This window comes from Terrapene carolina, unplaced genomic scaffold (assembly GCF_002925995.2).
Source record: "Terrapene carolina triunguis isolate 2854851 unplaced genomic scaffold, T_m_triunguis-2.0 Scaffold23, whole genome shotgun sequence".
Classification (NCBI taxonomy): domain Eukaryota; kingdom Metazoa; phylum Chordata; order Testudines; family Emydidae; genus Terrapene; species Terrapene triunguis.
Window position 1 is genome coordinate 21,210,252 of NW_020664374.1, and position 22,607 is coordinate 21,232,858.

Below are 22,607 nucleotides of genomic sequence, written 5' to 3' on the forward strand. Positions count from 1 at the left end.
GTTTAGCTGTAAATATAGACAACAAATTGGGGTCAGCCTATAGACAAGACAAGGCTTGAGAGATGTAGGGGAAGGAAGAGGAAAAATGGCATGAATGGTCTATAACTGTATTAGCACTTGTACACAGGATACTTTAACATTTAGCTTTTGCTAATTCCATACAGGTATAGGGGTGATTGGACAAATTATATTTTCTTAGATCTGAACTTCAAGGCTGCTATGTATATCTCCATGGTAGGCTGAGCCAAAAGGCTGAATCTGATCACCCCTGAACTTTGCCAAAGTTCAGATCCAGGGCCAAACATGGTGACTGGGACCATATCTAGAAGAAAGCCCAGGTAACTGTTTCAGACATGCACATGTGATTCTAGGCACTGCCCATCTTGAATAGAGGCAGGTGAATAACTTCTAAAGAACAATTTATTCAGTGAAACTAGTTCTCTAGAACTGTCTGGAAACAGACTTTTGAAAAATATGATTGCTGTTAGCAATTGACTATTTTTGCCTATATCTTTGAGTATTAAATATTGACAATTGGTCACCTGGGTCATGTCACTGTTTATGTTTTCTGGTTTGATTATCTAGTTACCATGGCTGCTTCTCCCACAGTGAGTTCTGTTTAATCACAAACTGAAGTTCATTCTGTTTATTAGTCACTAATGTATCTCAATAGTCTCCCAGCTCCGTTTTCTATAAGCATCATTTTTGTTGGCTACTTTTTGGAGTAAATAGATTTGTTTCAACATAAGAGATGTTATTTCATTGTCATAGTCAGGTGATGTAGCCATTCCATTTTTACATATCTAACGGTTACAAATAATAATGACACGATTTGAAGATTTTCATTAATGAAGTTATTGTTTCCAAAACATATCAAAGATTCGTCCTGAATGATGTTCTCACATGCCTCTCCTAGATAGTTGTAGCATTATAAAAACCCACCAGTGGATTTCTGGCCTTGTTGACATCCTATGATCCTGTCCCAACCATGCTGTTAGTTGTTTTGCTAATGGCCTATACCATTACATCAGCTATAAATCAGTGCACCTCAACATCAGACAATCTGCCATTGTTCATGAACGAGCTAAGCCATAAATCCTAACCAATTACACGTAACTGCCCCAACCCACCATCGCTTTCTTTTTTGCCAGTTCTCATACTTTTAAAAAAACAGAACAGGATACTATAGTGAGTCCACTGTGATTTCAGATGTCTTTTTATAGGTACTGTAGAAGGAATGTGCAGTATCTAACAAAGGTCAGCTGAACAGTTATTTGAATGGCAGAATAAAGTAATTACACCGATACCATCTTGACAAAAGACGACAGAATTAGTTTATTTGCTTTTCAAGTGTTGGTCAGGTTTTCAACTACACCCGGGGCCTAATAATAGAAAAGAAAGAAGTGTAGCCCTACAAGGAAAGAGAACAAGCTAGACTTTTGTCCTTCATTTTGACCAAGAGAGGTAATCTTCAGAAGTAGTGCAGTGTTTTCCCAGCCTGCTGCAGAGCAGGTGCTCACAGGCAGCCAACCAACTCTTTTTAAATGATGTTCTTTATTTTCAGTGTCACAAAGACAAACCTCCATGACAAAGACTCATGGCAGAGTCACTGACTGCTTGCTGCAGGGCCCAGTAAGGTACTACTACCTCTCAGACATAAAAAATCATAACCTCTTTCTAAACTTTGAACTCCCGCACAGCAAGATTTATTTATTTGGTAGACTATGAATTTAGAGAACATCCCTTGCCCAGTTTTCCGGTGATTTCCACCCTGATAGCCTTGCATTCTTCATTTATATCTGATATTGACAGACACTGGGGCTGAGGATGGTTGAACAGTTTCAATAAAGTTAGAAAGCTGGAGTGGGGGGGAATATGAAAATGAGTTTGGTCTCATCTTTGTCCCTAGTGGATATTTTTTTCCATATTACAAAAACCAGACTAGAGCTGGTTAGAAAATGGGTTTTTCTCATTGTGGAAATTGAGGTTTTAGACAGTAGAAGTAACAGGTATTCAAATCCTAACTAAAGTGAATTGCCAAGCTCTGCAGTGAGCAGAGCTCACTGCCGTCTGTAGTCAGCCATATGCTCATGTTCATAACCATTAAATTCTCTCACTTGTATGATGACCCATTACTTGCCAATTCTTAGCAATAGATTCCTCCTGAACCTTCCTCAATTGGTGTTGATTGCTGAATGCATTATGACTGGTAATGCAGATGGGACAGAACTGTCTTCAATGCTGTTAAAGGAGGAATAGCACGCATGTGGTGGAACATTAGCCCAGATTCACAAAAGCATTTCGGCTCCATTGATTGGGCTGTTGCCTCTATGATGCTTTCTGTAATAGTGATGAATCCCCCTCCCTCCAACTCTGTCATTTCCTAAGTTTGTACCGAAACTCACACAATGGGTCCCTGATGTGGTTGACCTCAAGCGGCGATTACAATATATGTGTTAAATAATCAAAAATAGCAGCCAAGCTGTTTTCCACACCACTGAAGGGAGATCAGGGGAGAAGTGTTACTGAAAAACCCTTGCCAACAACAGGTGACTTTCTAGTGTGACGGGCATTTGGTCAATTGAGAGAGAATTCAGTGCTCATGAAAGCGAGACTATCCTTCGCCTGAGCTAAAAATAGGGATCATCCTCAAAGCTCTGTCAATCAGCCCTAGCTCTGATTTGAACACAGATGCGGTCCTGTCATTTGCCTTTCTGAAACAGAAATAAAACAGGCCACATTGTGTCATTTGAGTAAATACCCATTAGCATATTGGGCTGAGACCTACAGACCCACTGATGCCTTACGGTAAATTTGATGAACAGTCTACCTAAGAAAAATTCCACTAAACATTTTCTGTTGTGATTTTTCTCTTTTGCTTTTCCCCCTTTCCCCAATCCACATGCATGACAACTGGATTGTTGTTTCTGAGGAGTTAATCTGTTCCTCAGGATTATTTCCCATCTGAAGTCACAACCTATGTGTGTGATATCACAATTAGTTGCTGTGGATATTATGGCACAAACATAGGAAGTGGACTTTAGGTGGGGAATTGGAGAAGCAATGGATGAACTTTAATAAGGATCTTATATTCATGTAAGTCATTTAAAAATAAGTGAACAAGCTCCTTTTGTCATCCAAAGAGTTAGAGCCAGACATTCTGTAGCAGCTAAAGTAACTATCATAAGTCGGAGGATGAAGCCGTGCCAGTAAGCTTTGCTTCTTTTGCAAAGATGCTGTGGGAGCAACAAAGTGCTGGGTTCAGCAAGAGCTGATGTAACCTTTCTGCCAGGCGGAGCCAGCAGCAACCAGGACCGGGTTCAATATCTAGGGTTCCTTTCCATCGATACAACATCCTCTTGAGCCCCCACCCAGTAACCTGGGAAAATTACACACCACCCCTGGGCACCTCTGAGAGGCAATACTTTCCTCACTTGCAAGCACAGAGTCTGAGTGTAGAAAAGAACCTTTTAATAAAAGGAGGAAAGTAATTCAGCGTTAATTTGGAAAAACACCTCAAACGGGGTTCATAAACATAAACTATGAGCAAAAGACCCACCCCCAAGTAAGTTGGGCAGTGTCCTTTTCCCCTCAGGTTCTTAAGTCCAGCAACCCCAAAATCCTTTTAACATGCCCATCCCTTCTCTGCTCCCCACTCACAGTTGCTGTCCTTGGTCAGTGCAGACCCAGAGTTCAGAGGTGCATCTGCAGAGTTCACCTCCCATCCTGGGTGGAGGTAAGGAGGCACCTTATGCGCTCCGCTGCTTGGGCACTTGCCCGCCACCCCTTTCTGCCAACTGCCCTGCTGGCCGCTTGTTCGCCAGCCGACTGTCAGTCACCTTCTGCTGCCACCTGCCCCTCTGCTATTACCTCTGAACATCAGTCTCTTAGTGATTTTCAGCTCTTTGCAGGCTGGGCAGAAACACTGCCCCATCTCAAGTGATTTTAGCTCTCAGTGACTGAGCATTTAAAATAACAAAAGAAGTTCCTAATAAAGCCTATTTAGCTCTTTCTTTGAACAGTGTGGAGGAACAGGTTAAACCAGTCTAGGGAGGACCCTTGGGGAGGGTTCACAACCTCCTGCCTGGGATATCTATGCCCATCCCTCTTACTGTTCACAGGCCTCTGGCATTCGAGTCCCTGGCTTAATGAGGTCCTTTCAGCTGAGGGTGACCCCTTCATTTGGGACAGGTTAAGCACAGTTCTGCTCCCCTTTATTCACAATAATGCCAATATTGGTAACAGCATTTCACTAATACTACATTCAGTACTGAGGTGATTTGTAATCAAACACCAGCCAAAGTTGATCACTTTAAGCAGCACACCACTCTATCTGCTGAATATCTAAGCAGAGTAGGTGTGTTCATTTAAAAACAGTTTGCTCTTGAAATCTCTCCCCCGCCCAGCTAGCTGTCAGGGAAGAATTCAGTAGACCCTGCCTACACTGAGAGGTCTCAGAAATGTGTGAGTGTATTTTCCACATCCCAGTACTATCCTTGGGCCCAGTCCTGAAGTCCTTACTCAGTGTGAGTTTTGGCTGAATGAAGACATGGAATTTAAGACTTGGGTCTCATATGGGCACAGAAACCCTCCCATTCCTGAGTCCCTGAAAAAAGCTACAGCAAGATTCAGAGAGGCAGGTAATTGCACTTCCCTGCCTCACAGGGTTATTGTGAGGATAACGACATTAAAGATTGTGTGGTGCTCCGATACTATGGTGACAGGGGCCAGATGAGTACCTTAGATAGAAAGATGTTTAGCCCATGTACAAGAAAGCTATCTGCAACTCCAGTTTCCTATACATGCTGTGATTGCATAAGAAGAATATCAGAATTCAGTGTCCTATATAGAGTGTGTTTTTTATGTACTTTCTGAGCTAACCTGGATTAAGCTTGGAGTTCGACAAAAATAATTTCTGACTCAAGTCCTTGCTTCCTCTAATGCATTGGGCTATTTCTAAATTTGTGGCAGTGATCTGTTGATTGTGAGAATTTAACCCCTCATGATAGCTGGCAGAATGATAAATTTTGTCTTGAAATGGAAGTGTAATATTTTGGCAGGGGGAGATCAAGATTTCGTTCTAGATGACTTAATGGTGTCATTGTTAGAACTACTGCTCTTGAGGCAGAGTATCTATAGTTAAAATTGACATTTCCCTTTCTAATAATATTAAATTGTGCACAGTCAGATCCATCTGCTAAGGGTGTCAAAGTGTCACTTTTAGGACCATCTAGATTTTTAAAAGCGGTGTTTAAACTATGACAGTCACTAAGCCTACATAAAATCCAAGAGGTCTCACAAGCTCCATTACTCTTTAACTATGAAAAAGAAAGACCTTTTGAGGATGAAGAAAATATTTTTTTTTCAGTCTAAGCAAACTCTAGTTGGGATTAGAAAGACAAAGTTAGTTAGGATGTTTCTTTAATAGGGAAAAGTAGTAACTGGATGTGGATTCGTTAATAGGGAATGCTGATTGTTCCCATGATAAATACAAAGATGTAACATGAACAAGCAGACCCTTTAGGATCGTTTGCTACAGCACTATTTTTTTAATAAAGATAATGAAAAGATAATGAAATCCACCACCTTTCACCTTAGCTTTAGCCTCTGAAATGTTCTATAGGAAACATTCCTAAATGCTGTTTCCAAGTAGTGATGTGATTTACATAAGGTAAGGAAAACACAGTGGCATACCTAGCTCAGCAATACAGAAAGCTCTTCAGATGAGTTTGGGTAATATATACTTATTTCAGCTAGCAGGCTATATTATTGTAACACACTGCAGGGGATCCCTAGAGCTGTGAGCCACTGTGTTACCTCAGCAAGAGAGTGTTTTGCTGCAGATTAAACTGTGAGCTCCCTGTCATCCTCACCTGCAAACTCCTCAAAGCTCTCACAGCCCAAACCTCACCAAACTCCATCCCACAAGTTCCTCAGAGATGTTTCTCTGCACTGCACATGCCCTACCACTGAGCAGTCACAGAAGATATTAAGTTCACTGCTCTGTTAAAGAATCAGTACATCACAGCTTATTAATTTAACTGGGGAAAAACAGCTTTCCCTTCAAACACAGCACTAAATTGGTTTGTAGTAAAAGTAAAATGAGTTTATTAACAAAAGAGCATGGATTAAGCAATACCAAGTAAAAAATATCAAGGTAGAAATGGTTACAAGCAAAAACAAAGAAAAGAAAAGTGAAAAAAAAATGCATCTAAAAGTTTAAAACAATCTAGGAAGATACAGTCTTTGTTCAAGATGGTTTCTCTCACCCAAAGTCTCCTTTCCAGCATTTACTGACTGGCCTGGCCAGGACCCATCACAGAGATCAAATCACTTGGATCCTTTGTCTCCTAAGGTGAAGGATAAATATGGAGGCGCTCTGTGTGCCTTATATTCCCAAAGGGATAGTCTGTCTTACAAGTCAGGAAGGACTCCTGTGGCTACAGCCTCCTGTGCCCCTCTCTGCTGCAGGAGCCATGTTAACTCTCTGTCTCTCGCATTCAGGATACCCCCCTCTGGTTTAGCGCCATAGCTTTGTTTACTGCTAATATGTAAATTGAGGTAAACCCATATTCCTTTGTCTAGGATAGCCCTTTTTAATCACCTTTACATAGGCTAGCCTGTCTGGTCTTAAACATGTTCTATAAACATCATACAGAGGGAATTCATAACTTCACTTGTGATGTTAATATATGAATTTTCCCATGATATTAATAACCAGTATGATATTAGCCCTCATAAGATACCTCACATGGCATATTTTGTACAGTTGTACTACATATTTCAGGAGTATGTAGGCTGTGAATACAGGGATGCCTAAAGTCACAATTATGCACACCTTTAAAATTATGAATATACTCAGTGGTTTCATACTGATAAGCTGAAGTGAGAACTTTTACAGGAGACAATTAGTAATGGATGTATTTGGCTCTTGACTTTTGCAGAATTTTTCCTTTTCCTCTAGAAATTTGTCCACTGGAAATTGTGACTATTATCGCAAAATGTGCATGTGACACATCAGTAACACATTTGAGAATTAATTTTCTGGCTAGAAAGTAGCTGCTAATATATACCCGAATCCTGCAATTGAATACATGAAGTCAAGGGGATATCAGCACCAGTGTGGCAACCCACTGATTTCAGTAGGGCTTTGCCGAGGTCCAGCTATTCACGTATGTCTATGAAGGGATGAGGGCCATCAGCTGGGAATTAATAGCTCAAACAAAGCAAGACATCTGGTAAGAGTGGTTTGTAAATGTACTGATAAAGAATGCACAGTGGTAACATTAGATTTATTCCACTGTGGCATACACAGTAAACTCATTGATATTAAGCTGCAACGTTTCTAAGATTGTACAGAACTAGGAGGTTTTTACATTAGTTCTTGTCTGTGTATAAGACAGTAATGTGCATTGATTTCTAAACAGGAGATGAAAACCTACAGTACCCCCAAATTTGGGTCTGACTTTCCTATGAAGGAAAAAAAAAGAGAAAGAACATGAGATGACACAGCTTTATGTATTTGTAAGTGTTCCATTAGCTGATAAAGTAACTTCATTTTTTCATAAGTGAATAATAAATGTACTATATCACCAGCACTGAATGTCAATCCCTCAACTGTTAAAAAAGATAAATTCAGAATTAACTTGATATTAGCATAATTATAGAGAGTGTGTTTCATCCCACAGATTCTCAAAGTATTTTACAATTTTTCCATGATCAGGACTCACTTGACAGTGAAATCCAGCTACTTCAGAGATGGAATATAACAGTGTGAAAAGCTCACAGCAACTTAAGTCAGGAATGGAAGAACCATACTACATTCAGGCGAAAATGTAGCAGGAATATAGCTAAGCAAACTAATTAATAGAGGTGGTCAAAAACTTAAGTATTTTTCAAGAGACGATTAGAAAGAAATGATTATTTTTCTCATCCCCCCCCTTCCCATTTTTTGGCCCAAAATGGTGTATTTGGGTTTTTCCATTAAATTATTTTTTCCACAGGTGTTTTAAATAAAGGCCATATTTAGCTTTGAAAATTTTAGTTTGAAATTTCTACCAACTCTAAAAGTTATCCACATCAAGTTAAAATTAACCCCTGTGTCCTAGCTTCAGACTTTCAAAAGGTGCTATGGAACCCTTAATGAGCGTAAGTGGCCAAAGTCTTGACTTTCCGTCATAACCAAAAGATGGTCCTTCCTGGAAAAGCTGTACTAATGTCCTGCTGGGGCATTAATTTTGTAGGGACTGAGGCCAGATTTCTAGATGTATTTAGGTGCCTAAAGAATGCAGATCGGCATCTAGTGGGATTTTACTAGATGCCTATCTGCATTCTTTAGGCACCTAAATATGAAATCTGACCCTAAATGGTCCCAGTCCTCTAGTGTGCTCTGCTTAGACAAATGCTGCCTACTATTGAGTCATCTACAGCTCACAAGTTCTTTCGAGGAGCTACCCACAGTGCTATCATAAAAACTAGGCTCTTTATATTAAATGCTATTTTTCTGCTCTTTCTATTTTTAAAACAATCTGTTTATTTCCAAGTTTAGGGGGGGAAACTCTCAAGCTGACATTTAAAAAAAAATTGTTACATAAAAGAAACGATCACATTGGTGCTTTTCCTACCTATTGTTGACCAAGACTGATGGGTGCACATCACCCAAACCTAATTTAATGCAGGGCCGCCCGGGGGCGGGGCAAGTGGGGCAATTTGCCCCAGACCCCGGGCCTCACAGGGGCCCCCCTGAGAGTTTTTCGGGGCTCCTGGAACGGGGTCCTTTACTCGCTCCGGGGGCCCTGGAAAACTCTTGCGGGGCCCGGGCCCCCGGAGCTTCTTCCGCTCCGGGTTTTCGGTGGCAATTCGGAGGCGGGGGGTCCTTCCGCCCCGGAACCCGCCGCCGAAGACCCCAGGCCCCCTGAATCCTCTGAGCGGCCCTGATTTAATGCTGTAGCAGTTTCTTTCTTGAAATCTCTGCATAGTATTGGGGGTGGAAATGATTATCTTCTGTAAACAGACTATTGTCTGCACATTGCTTTCCTAGCACAGATGTCTGCCACTGATACAGATACTGCTTTGGAAACTACTTAAACAGCTGCATTCTTGTCAGAGAGGAGACAAACAGATTTGACTTCTTGGATAAACATCTGGTTTAGTGACAAATATCGGGATACAATCTCACGTTTTCTTTATGGAGCAATTGCTCTTAAGATCTGATTTTTTAATCGTGGAAATTAGCTATTTCAGTTTAAAATAGCTTTACATAAAAACCACAACTTTAAGAAACTATCGTTAGCTTATTGTTACACTAGGAGGAGGGATTAGATGCCCTTGTTCTGTTAGCTAACTACAGAACGTGCTATTGGGGGAGGAAGCTATTCAGTTAGGACAAACGTGACATCTGATGAGGGAGCAGTACAAAGCCCAGAAGTTTTGGCCTCCATACTATGAACATTGACACTTTCCAAGAACTATTATTTTAAGAACTTGTTGCTCCAACCATTCCCAACTACAAAGGGAAATGCTATATTCTACATTTCTTGAAATCCTCAAGTCAAGACAGATGCCTTTCTAGAAGATATACTTTGGTGAAACACAAATTATCGCGCTCAATACAGAGGTATCTGGTGAAATTCTATGGCTTTTGTTAAACTGGAGGTCAGTCTAGATGATTCAGTGGTGTCTTCTGGTCTTAACATATATTAATCTTCACTAATTCACTGGCTAACTTTTGGATGCCGACATTGAAAATATTATAACATTTCAGCCTAGTGGTTTAGAAATGTGTGGTATAAGAATCCACATTTTCTAAATTTATTTTGTTCCACCAGTAACTTTTTGGTTTCCTAGGTAAATTAGGAAAACTCCAATGCAATAAATCCTGAGATGCTTAGGATCTGATTGGCCTGCCAACTCAGAGGTTATTCATCCCAATCCCTTTCCTTTTGCAGTTTTTGCCTAGACCTATACATCAGTCCTAAGTCAGTTGCAATTAATAATTATGTTGGGGGATGAAGGGAGTTTTGGGGTAGGGATATCAGACAAGCACAACTGTTGTGTTGTGTGAAGAAATACTTCCTTTTGTTTGTTTTAAACCTGCTGCCTATTAATTTCATTTGGTGACCCCTAGTTCTTGTGTTATGAGAAGGAGTAAATAACACTTCCTTTATTTACTTTCTTCACACCAGTCATGATTTTATAGACCTCTAACATATCCCCCTTTAATCATCTCTTTTCCAAGCTGAGAAGTTGTCCTCCCCACAGGTATGTTAAATTTTATTACGTTATGGTCACTATTAACAAGCAGTTCAGCTATATTCATCTCTTGGACCAGATCCTGTGCTCCACTTAGGACTAAATCTTGTGGGTTCCAGGACTAGCTGCTCCAAGAAGCAGTCATTTAAGGTGTCAAGAAACTTTATCTCTGCATCCCGTCCTGAGGTGACATGTACCCAGTCAATACGGGGATAGTTGAAATCCCCCATTATTATTATTAATTATTATTATTATTGAGTTTTTTTATTTTTATAGCCTCTCTAATCTCCCTGAGCATTTCACAGTCACTATCACCACCCTGGTCAGGTGGTCGGTAATATATCCCTACTGCTATATTCTGCAACAACAGGCAGTAATAATTATTAATTATGTGTTTCTCTTTTATGCATGGCCTTGTTTTTTCAAAGCTATTGTGTAAAGCTAGAGTACTTAAGAACTTTATAGAACCCTGCCTGCTGAAGAGGAAAAGATTTAAAAGAGAACAATCAAAATCAGAACCCTGAGTCTGAATTCTAATATTTCAGAAAAGACTGACTGGAATCCATAGAGCCAAACCCACACCTACAGTGAACATCAGATCCAAAACTGCAACCCGACAGTTACCTGGCTTCACAATAGTCAAAAGTGCACATAGACTGGAATATCATGAGAATACCTAACATGGCAGAAATCTTGTGAGAACAGAATGAAAAATTTTGGTATTGTGGAATCCCGACTTGGTTTTGAAGCCCAACCTAAAACTGATATGGATCCAGACAATGCCCCCTTCGCCCAAACGCCATAGCACATCTGACAGAATAGCAAAGGCAGCACTCAGATGCTATGGTGAATCTAAAAACAACTCTAGGTTGTTCCTCACTCTTCTTCACTGTCATCTAAGGAGTGAGACTATAGTCTCAGATTAGATGATTGTAATTGTCGAAGGCTTTAAATTTTGTCTTTTAATCTAATTGCTCATCTTTTACTCCACTGGGAGAAATGTTACAATTTTACACTTTCCTCAACCTACCCAATCACCCTCAAAAATGTTGTTTATTGTATAAATAAACAAACAACTTTCACTTTGAAACAGTAGAAAAGTGTCCTCAGATCGTTGAGAACAGCCTGTTTGTTATTGCTACAAAGAAAATGTATCAATGTGGTCTTGATTTCAAAACATTGAAAAGATTGTTTCCCCCTTGTTAAAAAAACAAAAACAAAACAAGACAATCAGCCTTGACATGTACAGGATAGAAAATGTCTCATTATTTACTGTGCCTGGGTTGCCCTCCCGAAATTTGGAACATAATGTCATTCATTGTACAGTAGTATGTATAGTAAGTGAATCATTGTACTGTTCTCAAGGAGTTTAAGATGTTTGTGCACTGTAAAGCTAGCATCCACCCACACTGTATTTTTAATGCTACATACAACACAAGCTTAGGACTACATCAAGTAAGTTCAAGAACTCAAACCTCTTTCTTCTCCTCCCCTTTTGAGTAACAATGTAAAGTGCTTCTCAGCACTTTCAATTATAAGTAAGTAGTCTTGCTACACTAGCAAATTCCTCTGATAATGTTTATACAATATTCTGGCTGGGTTTCCATGCTTCTAATGGCTACCCCACAGTGCTTTGCAGGTCAATCTCAGTGACCTGTTCATTAACCTGTGTTCCCTCCCCTGCTCTGGGGCCAAGTTCCCAGGATGTTATCCCTCCAGCTGTCCTTTGAAAGCTGGCACAGAGCCAGAATGTACCCGTTTGCTCCTGGATCCAAGTATATCAGCATTCTTGCAATTCAAGCATGATAGCACTCCAGAAGCCCCACAAAATGCCTCATGCAGCTGCCTGGAGCCATGCTGAGACCCTGGATCTCATTGCCATCTGGGGAAAAGATTTAGTGCGGGAAGCTCTTTTGGCCAGCCACCAGAATAAAGACCTTTTTGTGAACATTTCAAAGCAGATGTCCATTGGGATGTCAGCCAGCGCTGTAACAAGCAAATCTAGGGGGAAATATTGAATTGAGGGGCAAAAGGAGGCAATCCAGCAAGGGATATGTGACCTGTCCATTTTTATCATGACCCGAACAAGCTCCTAGACAATTATAGCGCAACTGTTTCCAGACATGGGGTGCACCCTGCTGGCCGCACTCTCCCTCCCATCCCCACTGAGGATGATTGGCAACACCCATCAGAGGATAAGCAGGCAGATGCTGGTGAGGAGCTTTTCTATGAGAGCCAGGATTTTTGTAGGATTCAAGTCCCTGATGCTGGCCAGCTGCAAAGCCAGCCCCAGTCCCGCCCTACTTACACAGATCACAATTCCTGCCCTAGATTGGCCAAGCCCAAGTCCCAGCCAAGAACTCAGCATGGGATCAAAGAAGCAGATCCCCCAGAAGGAACTTCAGCATGTAATTACCCATCCTTAACTTAAGTATTATTATTATGCCACACTGCCTTTCTGCCTTATCTTCCAGGTGCCCCATGGCCACAGCTATTTTAGATAGATGTGAGCTAGGAGCCCTTCTGGGTATCTATCCCCCACCTCCTTGCCTTCCTCCATTGGCCCATGATGCCCTTTCAGCCCCTCTATACATGGTTCCAAAATGGCAGCTGCTCTGTCTGGGCCTGTCTCATGGCAAAGCCACAACTATTGACAGTTTTCAGGACAGCAGCATGGATGGCATTTGCCCATCTGTCTATTTTCCCTTTTGCCTTCCTTCGTCTATCCTGCCTGGCAAACCCTCCCTCCTACAACAAGCCAAAATAGTAGCTGATAGCATGGTACATATCCCCCTCCCCACCCCCAGCACATTTGAATAATGAACAGATTCATTTGTGAAAAATTCAACAGTTTGTTAAGACAGTGGTTACAGAGAAAAGTTTGGTTAGTGTTCATAGTCTACATGAGGTAGACTTGGACACTGCATGCCTGGAAAAGGCACAAACAGTTCCCCGATGACGTCCCCTATGTAATCTAGCTGTCAATCATAGCTTTATTCCTAGATTCCAAGGCCAGAAGGGACCATTGTGATCACCTAGCCTGACCTCCTGTACAACACAGCCATAGAACTTCCCCAAAATAATTCCTAGAGCATGTCTTTTAGAAAAACATCCAATATTGGTTTAATATTGTCAGCAATGGGTTATCCACCATGAACTTTGGGAAATAGTTCCAACGGTTAATTACACTCACGGTTAAAATTTTACATCATATTTCCAGTTTAATTTGTCTAGCTTAAACTTCCTGCCATTGGATTGTGTAACATCTTTCTCAGCTAGATTGAAGAGCTCATTATTAAATATTTGTTCCATATGTCAGAATTTATAGACTGTAATCAAGTCACCCCTTAATCTTCTTTGTTAAGTGAAATAGATTGAGCTCCTTGAGTCTATCACTACAAAGAAGTTTTTCTAATCCTTTAATCATTCAGGTTTAAAACAAACTAAAGGAAGTATTTCTTTACACAACACACAGTCAACCTGTGGAACTCTTTGCCAGACGATGTTGTGAAGGCCAAAACTATAGCAGGGTTCAAAAAAGAACTAGGTAAGTTCATGGAGGATGGGTCTATCAGTGGCTATTAGATTGGCAGGGATGGCGTCCCTAGCCTCTGTTTGCCAGAAGCTGGGAATGGGTGACAAGGAATGGATCAGTTGGTGATTACCAGTTCTGTTCATTCCCTCTAGGGCACCTGACATTGGCCACGGTGGGAAGACAGGATACTGGGCTAGATGGACCTTTGTTCTGACCTGGTATGGCCGTTCTTATTCTCGTGGCTCTTCTCTGACCCCTCTCCAATTTATCAATATCCTTCTCAAATTATGGGCACCAAACTGGACACAGTATTCCAGCAGCAGTAGCACCAGTGCCAAATATAGAAGTTGAATAACCTCTCTCTTTCTGCTTGAGATTCCCTTGTTTATGCATCACAGGATTGCACTAGCTCTTTTGGCCACAGCATCACACCGGGAGCTCATGTTCAGCTGATTATCCACCATGAATCTGAAATCTTTTTCAGTCTCACTGCTTCCCAGGATAGAATCCCCCATCCTGTAAGTATGGCCTACAGTCTTTGTTCCTATATGTATAACAATTACATTTAGCCATATTAAAATGCATAATCATTGAATCCTAGAACTGGAAGAGACCTGGAGAGGTTTCCTAGTCCAGTCCCCTGCACTCATGGCAGGACTAAGTATTATGTAGACTATCCAGGTGTTTAGAGATTTTTAAGAGCAGGTTAGATAATGATGGACATTCCACAACCTCCCAAGGCACTTTATGCCAGTGTTTAACTATTAAAGATCCACCTGCTTCCCACACTGGAAACTATTGTTTGCCTGCAACCAGTTTATAAAGCAATCCAGATCATTCTGAATCAGTGACCTGTCCTCTACATTATTTACCACTCCCCCAATTTGTCTGTCATCTACAAACTTTCAGTGATAATTTTATATTTGCTTCCATGTCATTGATAAAGATGTTAGATAGCGTAAGGCCAAGAACCAATCCCTGCCGGACACCACTGGAAACACACCCACTTTATAAATTCCCAATTTACAGTTACATTTTGAGTCCCGTCAATTAGCCAGTTTTTAATCCATTTAATGTGTGGCCATATTAATTTTATATTGTTCTAGGTTTTTTTCTTTTAAATCAAAATGTTGTGTAGTACCAAGTAAGTAGGATCATTGCAGCACCATTTCTATTTTTCTATGCACTTTCCTTATGTCTGCAGGGAAGATAAAGCAGAACTTAAGACTCAGGAATTGAGCAATTTTTGTTTTCACATATAGGGAATAGACACACACCTGTTTCCCCTGGTATAATTCATAAGCTCTTTCTACCCCTGCAGCATTCCTGGGGTGGGGGGAGGGCATCCTGTGATACTGTGGAGTATCTCGCTGGTCTGTCCTTTGCCTTTTTGAAAAAGATCATTCTCTGCCTCAGAGTCACCTGTCTCAGTTATCATCATCAAAATGCAGGGCAGCCTAAAGAGGCTGCAAAGGGGATTACTAGCCAACTTGCCTCCGATGCTCCCTTTAACCTCTCTTACACTGAAGAAGTGCCTCCAGCAAACAAGCAAAACTGCAGAACCAAATCGGGAGCATAATTCCAACTCCATCCCCAACCTACTAAGGCTCAGCAGCAAGTAGCATCTACAGCAGACAGAAATCCCAATGCATCCAGCACCTCCTCACATGCAAGCCACGTACTACTTCTGAGATTTCCCTAAGACTGGGGAGATTCTGAGGGAGGAAAAGTCACACACACTAAAAAAATGCTATCATGGCCTGTCTGGAACAATAAGCAACTGTTTTTTTCTCCCCCTACTCCCACAGACATAGTACCTGCAACAGCCTGACCATCAAAAATGGTCTATATACTGCCGAGAGACTAACAAACTTGAGGGGGCAAAAAAAGGAAGACTTGGTGGGGGATGTTTGTAGCAATCATGGCAGAGTCCCCGCAGAATATCACACTGACTGAGGTGGAGGCAGTACATGATGGCCCAGAGAGAGGAAGAAATGCAGCTCTCCAAGGAGATTGTGGCAGTGGCCAAGAAAGTGTTGCCATGGCCAAGGAAAACATTATCATGGCCATGATGAGCATGGAAAAAGAGGAGGAGATGCAGAGGCTACTCATGGACACTATATGGATGCATAATGCTCTCCTTCAAAACATGCTCCTGCTAGGTGAGCAAGACATGAAATCCTGTAAGCCAAAACCCAGCCATGTCCTTCCGTCCATGGACAATACTGGCTACTGGGACCAGCAGCAACTCCTCTCTGCCTTAGCCATGTGGCACTTGTCCAGAGGCCGTTCCCCTCCCAAGTCCAACATGTGCCCGCAAAAAACACTGGCTCCTTGGAGTCCAGCACTTTTGAGTCCTGCATCATACCTGAGAATTTTGAGTTGAGTCACAGCACAACTCCAGAACCCCTGAATACAAAAAGAAGTGGAGGGAAGACATACACTTCTTGCGTATTGTCACAGAAACCACAAATGTAAGCTATCTGGGGTAAGGCACTGTCTTTCTATTTGAAAGAGGTCTCTAGGGCTACTGTAATACAAGTAACAAAGCAACAATAAATTAGCGTCTCATCACAAGAAGTATCTACTCCCTGCTTTGTGTGAAGCCCAGTGCCTCGATGAAATGTTTGTCCCATCTCAGGTGCAAAGGTATCACACTAATGGACACAGTATGAGAACTTGAATAGACTAGATTGTTGCTGGGCCAGTGTTTTTAATGCATAAAACACTTCTCTTTAGCCAACAAATGTTCATAACCAGGGATTGTGTAAAAATGAGTCAAGTGCGCAGGTGAGATAATTCCTGTATCATAGCGACCCAGGGAACAAAGTCCTTATTTTGGCAGTGTGGGTGCACTAGTAGCAAGCTGGTAAACGGAGTGAGTTCCCCACCCTGTAGGGTATCAGAATTCCAAACTTATGGTAAAAGCCTCACCCCAGTGAAGTCAGTGGGAATTCTGACATTAACTTCAATGGGGCCAGCATTTTAGCCCCGAGCGCTCAAAAGAACAATAGCAGGGGGCTTCAGCTAACACACAGGTCTGTTCTACAGTGGATTCAAGAGAGCATGATCTTCTGGGGGGGAGAGGAGGAGACCCTCCCATGCCAGTATGTTGTGTCTGCAACTTTCAGAGATATGGGAATTCCCCATGCCAGCCATCATGCCTTCCACCACAAGGGTGCTTATGGCTCACTACTTAGCTGGTACCAGTTCTCTTCCTTACACTGCTCTTAACACATTGCTCATAGTGTTTCACATTTTCCTACCCTCCTCTCTTGGATTAATCATCTTAAATTATCAAGAACTCTTGATGGAAATTAGATTAAAAATTATAACAAAGGTTGCTAGTTGTCTATTTATAATAGTTTAAGGTGTTATGTTACCTGTTTAAATTCCGGACAGAATTTAAACATGTATGTTACAAAATGTTAGAAAGCGGCTGAAGCAGAAGGTTGCATAAACAAAGAAAATGGTACAAAGGGAAACATATTACTGCAAAGTCTGATATTACAGGGCTTTTGCTCAATGAAATTGAACACGCATTGAGAGCTCTGTCCACAACAGTGAAGGAAAAATAAAATTCTCTAAAAAAGGTAAGTGACCAAGAGCAAACACTGCATGCAACAATTTCCTTGCCATCATATGTACTACTTATTATATGCACCTGAGCTTTATATGGATTTTGAGACAAAGCAGCCTGGGATGTAACATATATACAATAACTCATGAAGATGTTTTTGAAATTGATGTATTACACTAATCCATAGACCTGCTGCCATCAGGACACGCAGGCAATGAGAACAACTTTCTCCAATGTTCATGTCAGGCTCTGAAGCCTTATTAATTTTTAGAGGTGATAGCAGCAATGTGTTTCCAGTATTATAACGATAGAAGGGTCTGAATCACAGCTGCCTGTAGTGCTTTTCTGTGGCAGATAAAAGTTGATTATTTATGGTGTTTTACTCAGCCTATCCGAATTCAGATATTGAAGATATTGAACAGAACCGGACCGAGGACCAATCCCTGTGGGACCATACTTGATATGCCCTTCCAGCTTGACTGTGAACCACTGATGATTACTCCTTGGGAATGGTTTTCCAACCAGTTATGCATCCTCCTTATAGTAGCTCCATCTACTACTCCACTAGGTTGTATTTCCCTAGTTTGTTTATGAGAAGATCATGAGAGGCAGTATCATCTAAGATCTACAATCTATCCTGAAAGATGATCCCTCACTCTCACAGATCTTGGGAGTCAGACCTGTCCTCACTTACAGACAGCCTCCCAACCTGACGCAAATACTCACCAGCAACTACACACCACACAGCAAAAACACTAACCCAGGAACCTATCCTTGCAACAAAGCCCAATGCCAACTCTGTCCACATATCTATTCAAGTGACACCATCATAGGACCTAATCACATCAGCCACACCATCAGGGGCTCGTTCACCTGAACATCTACCAATGTGATATATGCCGTCGTGTGCCAGCAATGCCCCTCTGCCATATACATTGGCCAAACCGGACAGTCTCTATGCAAAAGAATAAATGGACACAAATCTGACATCAGGAATCATAACATTCAAAAACCAGTAGGAGAACACTTCAACCTCTCTGATCACTCAGTAACAGACTTAAAGGTGGCAATTTTGAAACAGAAAAGCTTCAAAAACAGATTCCAGCAAGAAACTGCTGAACTTGATTTAATATTCAAACTAGATACCATCGACTTAGGTTTAAATAGAGACTGGGAATGTCTGAGCCATTACACACATTGAATCTATTTCCCCATGTTAAGTATCCTCACACCTTCTTGTCAAACTGTCTTAAATGGGCTACCTTGATTATCACTACAAAAGTTTTTTTCCGCCTGCTGATAATAGCTCATCTTAATTAATTAGTCTCTTAGAATTGGTAGGGCAACTCCCACTTTTTCATGTTCTCTGTATGTATATATATCTCCTCACTATATGTTCCATTCTATGCATCCGACAACGTGGGCTGTAGCTCACGAAAGCTTATGCTCAAATAAATTTTTTAGTCTCTAAGGCGCCACAAGTACTCCAGTATCAAAAGCCTTACTAAAGTCAAGATATAAGTCAAGATAGCAAAATCTTCCTTTGAAATCAGCCATTAACTTCAGTGAGGAAGGATGGTATTGTGATTAGGGCAGTAGACTGGAAGCTCCAAATTACATGTCTGGTTCTGCCACAGACTTCCTGTGTGACTTTGGGTAAGTCAGTTAATTGCTTTGTGCTTCTGTTCCTTCTCCATAAAATACAGATAATTATTTTGTCTGACCCCTTGTCTACTTAGTTTGGAACATCTTCAGGGCAGGTACCATCTTACTATGCATTTGTACATTGGCTAGCACCCTGGAATCCCAGTCATGATGGGTGCTTCTAGGCACTACCTTATTATAAATAAATAATAATTAATCGATCATTTTATTTTAGATATAAATGGGTGTGAGGTCAGAATATGGCCATTAGTCAAACCCCCACCTTCTTAAATATAAAAGACAGTACATTTTCAGATCACCATCAATGGTACTCAATGGTCCCAACATTCAGAATGGTCACATTATCAGGATCTGGGTTAGCAACTTCATGTGTAAAGCGAAAGATCCTTTTTTGCCTTTCAAATGGTTTGATGGGTTGGTTAAAGCATTTTAAAATCCAGTCTATACTTAGGCTTAGCAGAGGTTAATTTAAAAAAATTCAACAAATATAGATGTTTATTTTAAGCTTTTATATTTATTGACTTAAATTTTCACTGTTGAGGGGAATTAGGGGGGCTGGTAAGACAATTATTTAATGACAGTAGATATTGAAATTCAAAAAGTTAAAGCTTTATGACCAGTAAAAATACAAATTGTCAATGTCACATGTCAAAATATACAGAGTAAATATCCTTAAGTCAAATTCTAAAGTTCTCAGGCAACATTTTTCCTTCCTTTGTTTTCAATGATCTCTTTTTGTCAGTATCTGTGCACAGTGAAATTGACATTTATTGATAAAAATCTAATCCTTCCAAGCCTATCTATACTGTATACATTTTGGTTGCAGAAAGCACATTTGTAGTTTCTGATGATGCAAACTACTTCTTCTCTCCCCTCACCAAAAATAGTGAGTCACACAGCCAGGAGGCCAGGGGGAAGATGCAAAGTTCAAAGCTAGTTCACTGCATCACTGAGTAGTGAACTGAATCTCACCCATGAGTTCAACAATGCTCCCTGTCATACTGAGATCAGGGATGAGCGAAGGAGGTCATGTCAGTAGCAACCAAATAAAAAAGAGAGAGTGTGACTGTATAGGGGGTATGCTGGGTGGAGAACTGAGAGAAGAGAGTTGGTTTTCAAAATCAAAACAGCCAAGAAAAAAGCTGGAGTGCAAATTCAAAGTTTGACGATAAAAGAACAAGAGGAAGCTGTATCATATCTCCTCCCCCACCATTCACTCCCCTTAAACCTGCACCATCTCACCTCAGAATCCACAACCCCCATTAGCAGATAGTACAGACAGAAAACCCAACAGGAAGCATTAGCAGGGAGGCCCAGGTAAGTTTAAAGGTAATAGCTGGGAGGCTTCAATCACCAGAGGTTGAGAGAAACCACAAGAGTTTTAGTGATGAGCAAACCATAAGGTTTGGCGGTTGAGGTGGGATAAATTGCTTTTGATTATGCAGACCCTTTGGGAGAGCTCCTACCTGCTTCCCAGCCAATCCTGCATTCTCTTTCCCAACTTCATCCTTCATCCCTCCATACTACCCTTCCTCCACACTTTCATGGCACCAGTTTTGATTGCCTCTATAGGAGACATGTCAATGGAAGGGGCGGCACTCTTGATGCTGGTTCTGCCAGGCTGCTTGTGTCACACACACTCTTGGATGCTCTCCAGACTGCTGTGTTAGGACCCACGTGTCACAGAGCCAATCAAGCTCCCCTTGCCAGCAACCCACTAGATTACAGTAAGGGAAAGCCTCTGGATCCCCAGGTGTTTTAAACCTCCAGCATGTGAACAGAGCCCAGGCACTGTCCAGTTTTGGGGTCCCTACACTCTTTGAGCACAGACCCTCTAACACACAATCCTCAGATATGTGACCTCATGGTCCCCTACCCAGCCCTGGAACCAATGCGGATTCCTCAGACTCCCCCTATAGCTTAAACACACCTTCTCCCAGAATCCAGCTGAAGGTGTGAGCCTTCAGGGTTACAGTTTAACTTACTCAGGAGGCACAAAATAGTTGTAACATATAACACACACACACACACACACACCTTGCCCAGTGTTCTACCATGCTGATGGACTTTTCTGAATCACATGGGAGATACAAATCTTTTCAAAAACAGTAAGCCCTACACACATTTCCCCTCATTCTCTCTCACCCTTACCCTGGATGTCCATCTGTGTTCAGGTAGGCATGCCCCCCATTTTCTTGGCTCAGCCGGCTCCTGCAGCAGCTTCCCTCATGTTAAGCTAGTTAAAAGTGGCCAGAAAGAGAGAGATCAAGTAGAGTAGCTTTTGCCCGTAATAACCTTTCAGTTGCCTGTCAGGTAACTCCCTGGTCGTCCTCAAGAGATGTTCACACAATCCTACCAGATGACCCATTTGCCAGGTGACCTCTCCCCTGAAAAGCCTGTTCTCCTGGTTGGGAGCCAGTCTATAGTTTAGAGCTATTCCATTTCAATGGGGGAGCACTTTAAGTCAGTCCTCTTTTTTTAAGTCTCTTTGACATGTCATAACTATAAAGGGAAGGGTAACAGCTCTCTGTGTACAGAGACTCCAAATCCTTTTACCTGTAAAGGGTTAAGAAGCTCGGGTAACCTGGCTGACACCTGACCCCAAGGACCAATAAGGGGACAAGATACTTTCAAATCTTGGGGGGGAAAAGGCTTTTGTGTGTGCTCTTTGTTTTAAGGGGCTGTTTGCTCTTGGGACTGAGAGGGACCAGACATCAATCCAGGTTCTCCCCATCTTTCTAAACAAGTCTCTCCTATTTCAAACTTGTAAGTAAAAAGCCAGGCAAGGCGTCTTAGATTTACTTTGTTTTCTCAACTTGTAATGTACCTTTTACCAGAGTGGTTATCTTTGTTTGCTGTACTTTGAACCTAAGACAGAGGGGGGGGGTGGTCCTCTGAGCTCTTTAAGTTTGATTACCCTGTAAAGTTATTCTTCATACTGATTTTACAGAGATGATTTTTACCTTTTTCTTTAATTAAAAGCCTTCTCTTTTAAGAACCAGATTGATTTCTCCTTGTTTTAAGATCCAAGGGGGTTTGGATCTGTATTCACCCGGAGTTGGAGAAAGGAGGGTGGAAGGAAGGAGGGGGGATGGTTAATTTCTCCTTGTTTTAAGATCCAAGGGGGTTTGGATCTGTGTTCACCAGGGAATTGGTGAAAGGTTTCTCAAGGCTTCCCAGGGAGGGAGTTCTTGAGATGGTGGCAGCGGACCAGAGCTAAGCTGGTAGATAAGCTTAGGAGTCCTCATGCAGGCCCCCACTCTTGTACCCTAAAGTTCAAAGTGGGGATACAGCCTTGACAGACACCCACCTTTGGAATTCCAGTTCAACACAGAGGCAAAACGGACAATAAAAAGGCAAAGTTCTGCACTTTCAAAGTGGAGTTTGCAGCTTGGTAAAGATACCTACAGAGAATTCGTAATCTCACGCAAAATTCATAAATTGTACAGATTCCACAAATCTTCCGTCCTTGTGTTTTAAGTGTCTCTTTAACACTATCTCTTCACTTGGCCTGTCTGGCACATTCCTAGGGGCACATACACCCTTCACTGAAATGGGACCATGCAGTCCAGCTAA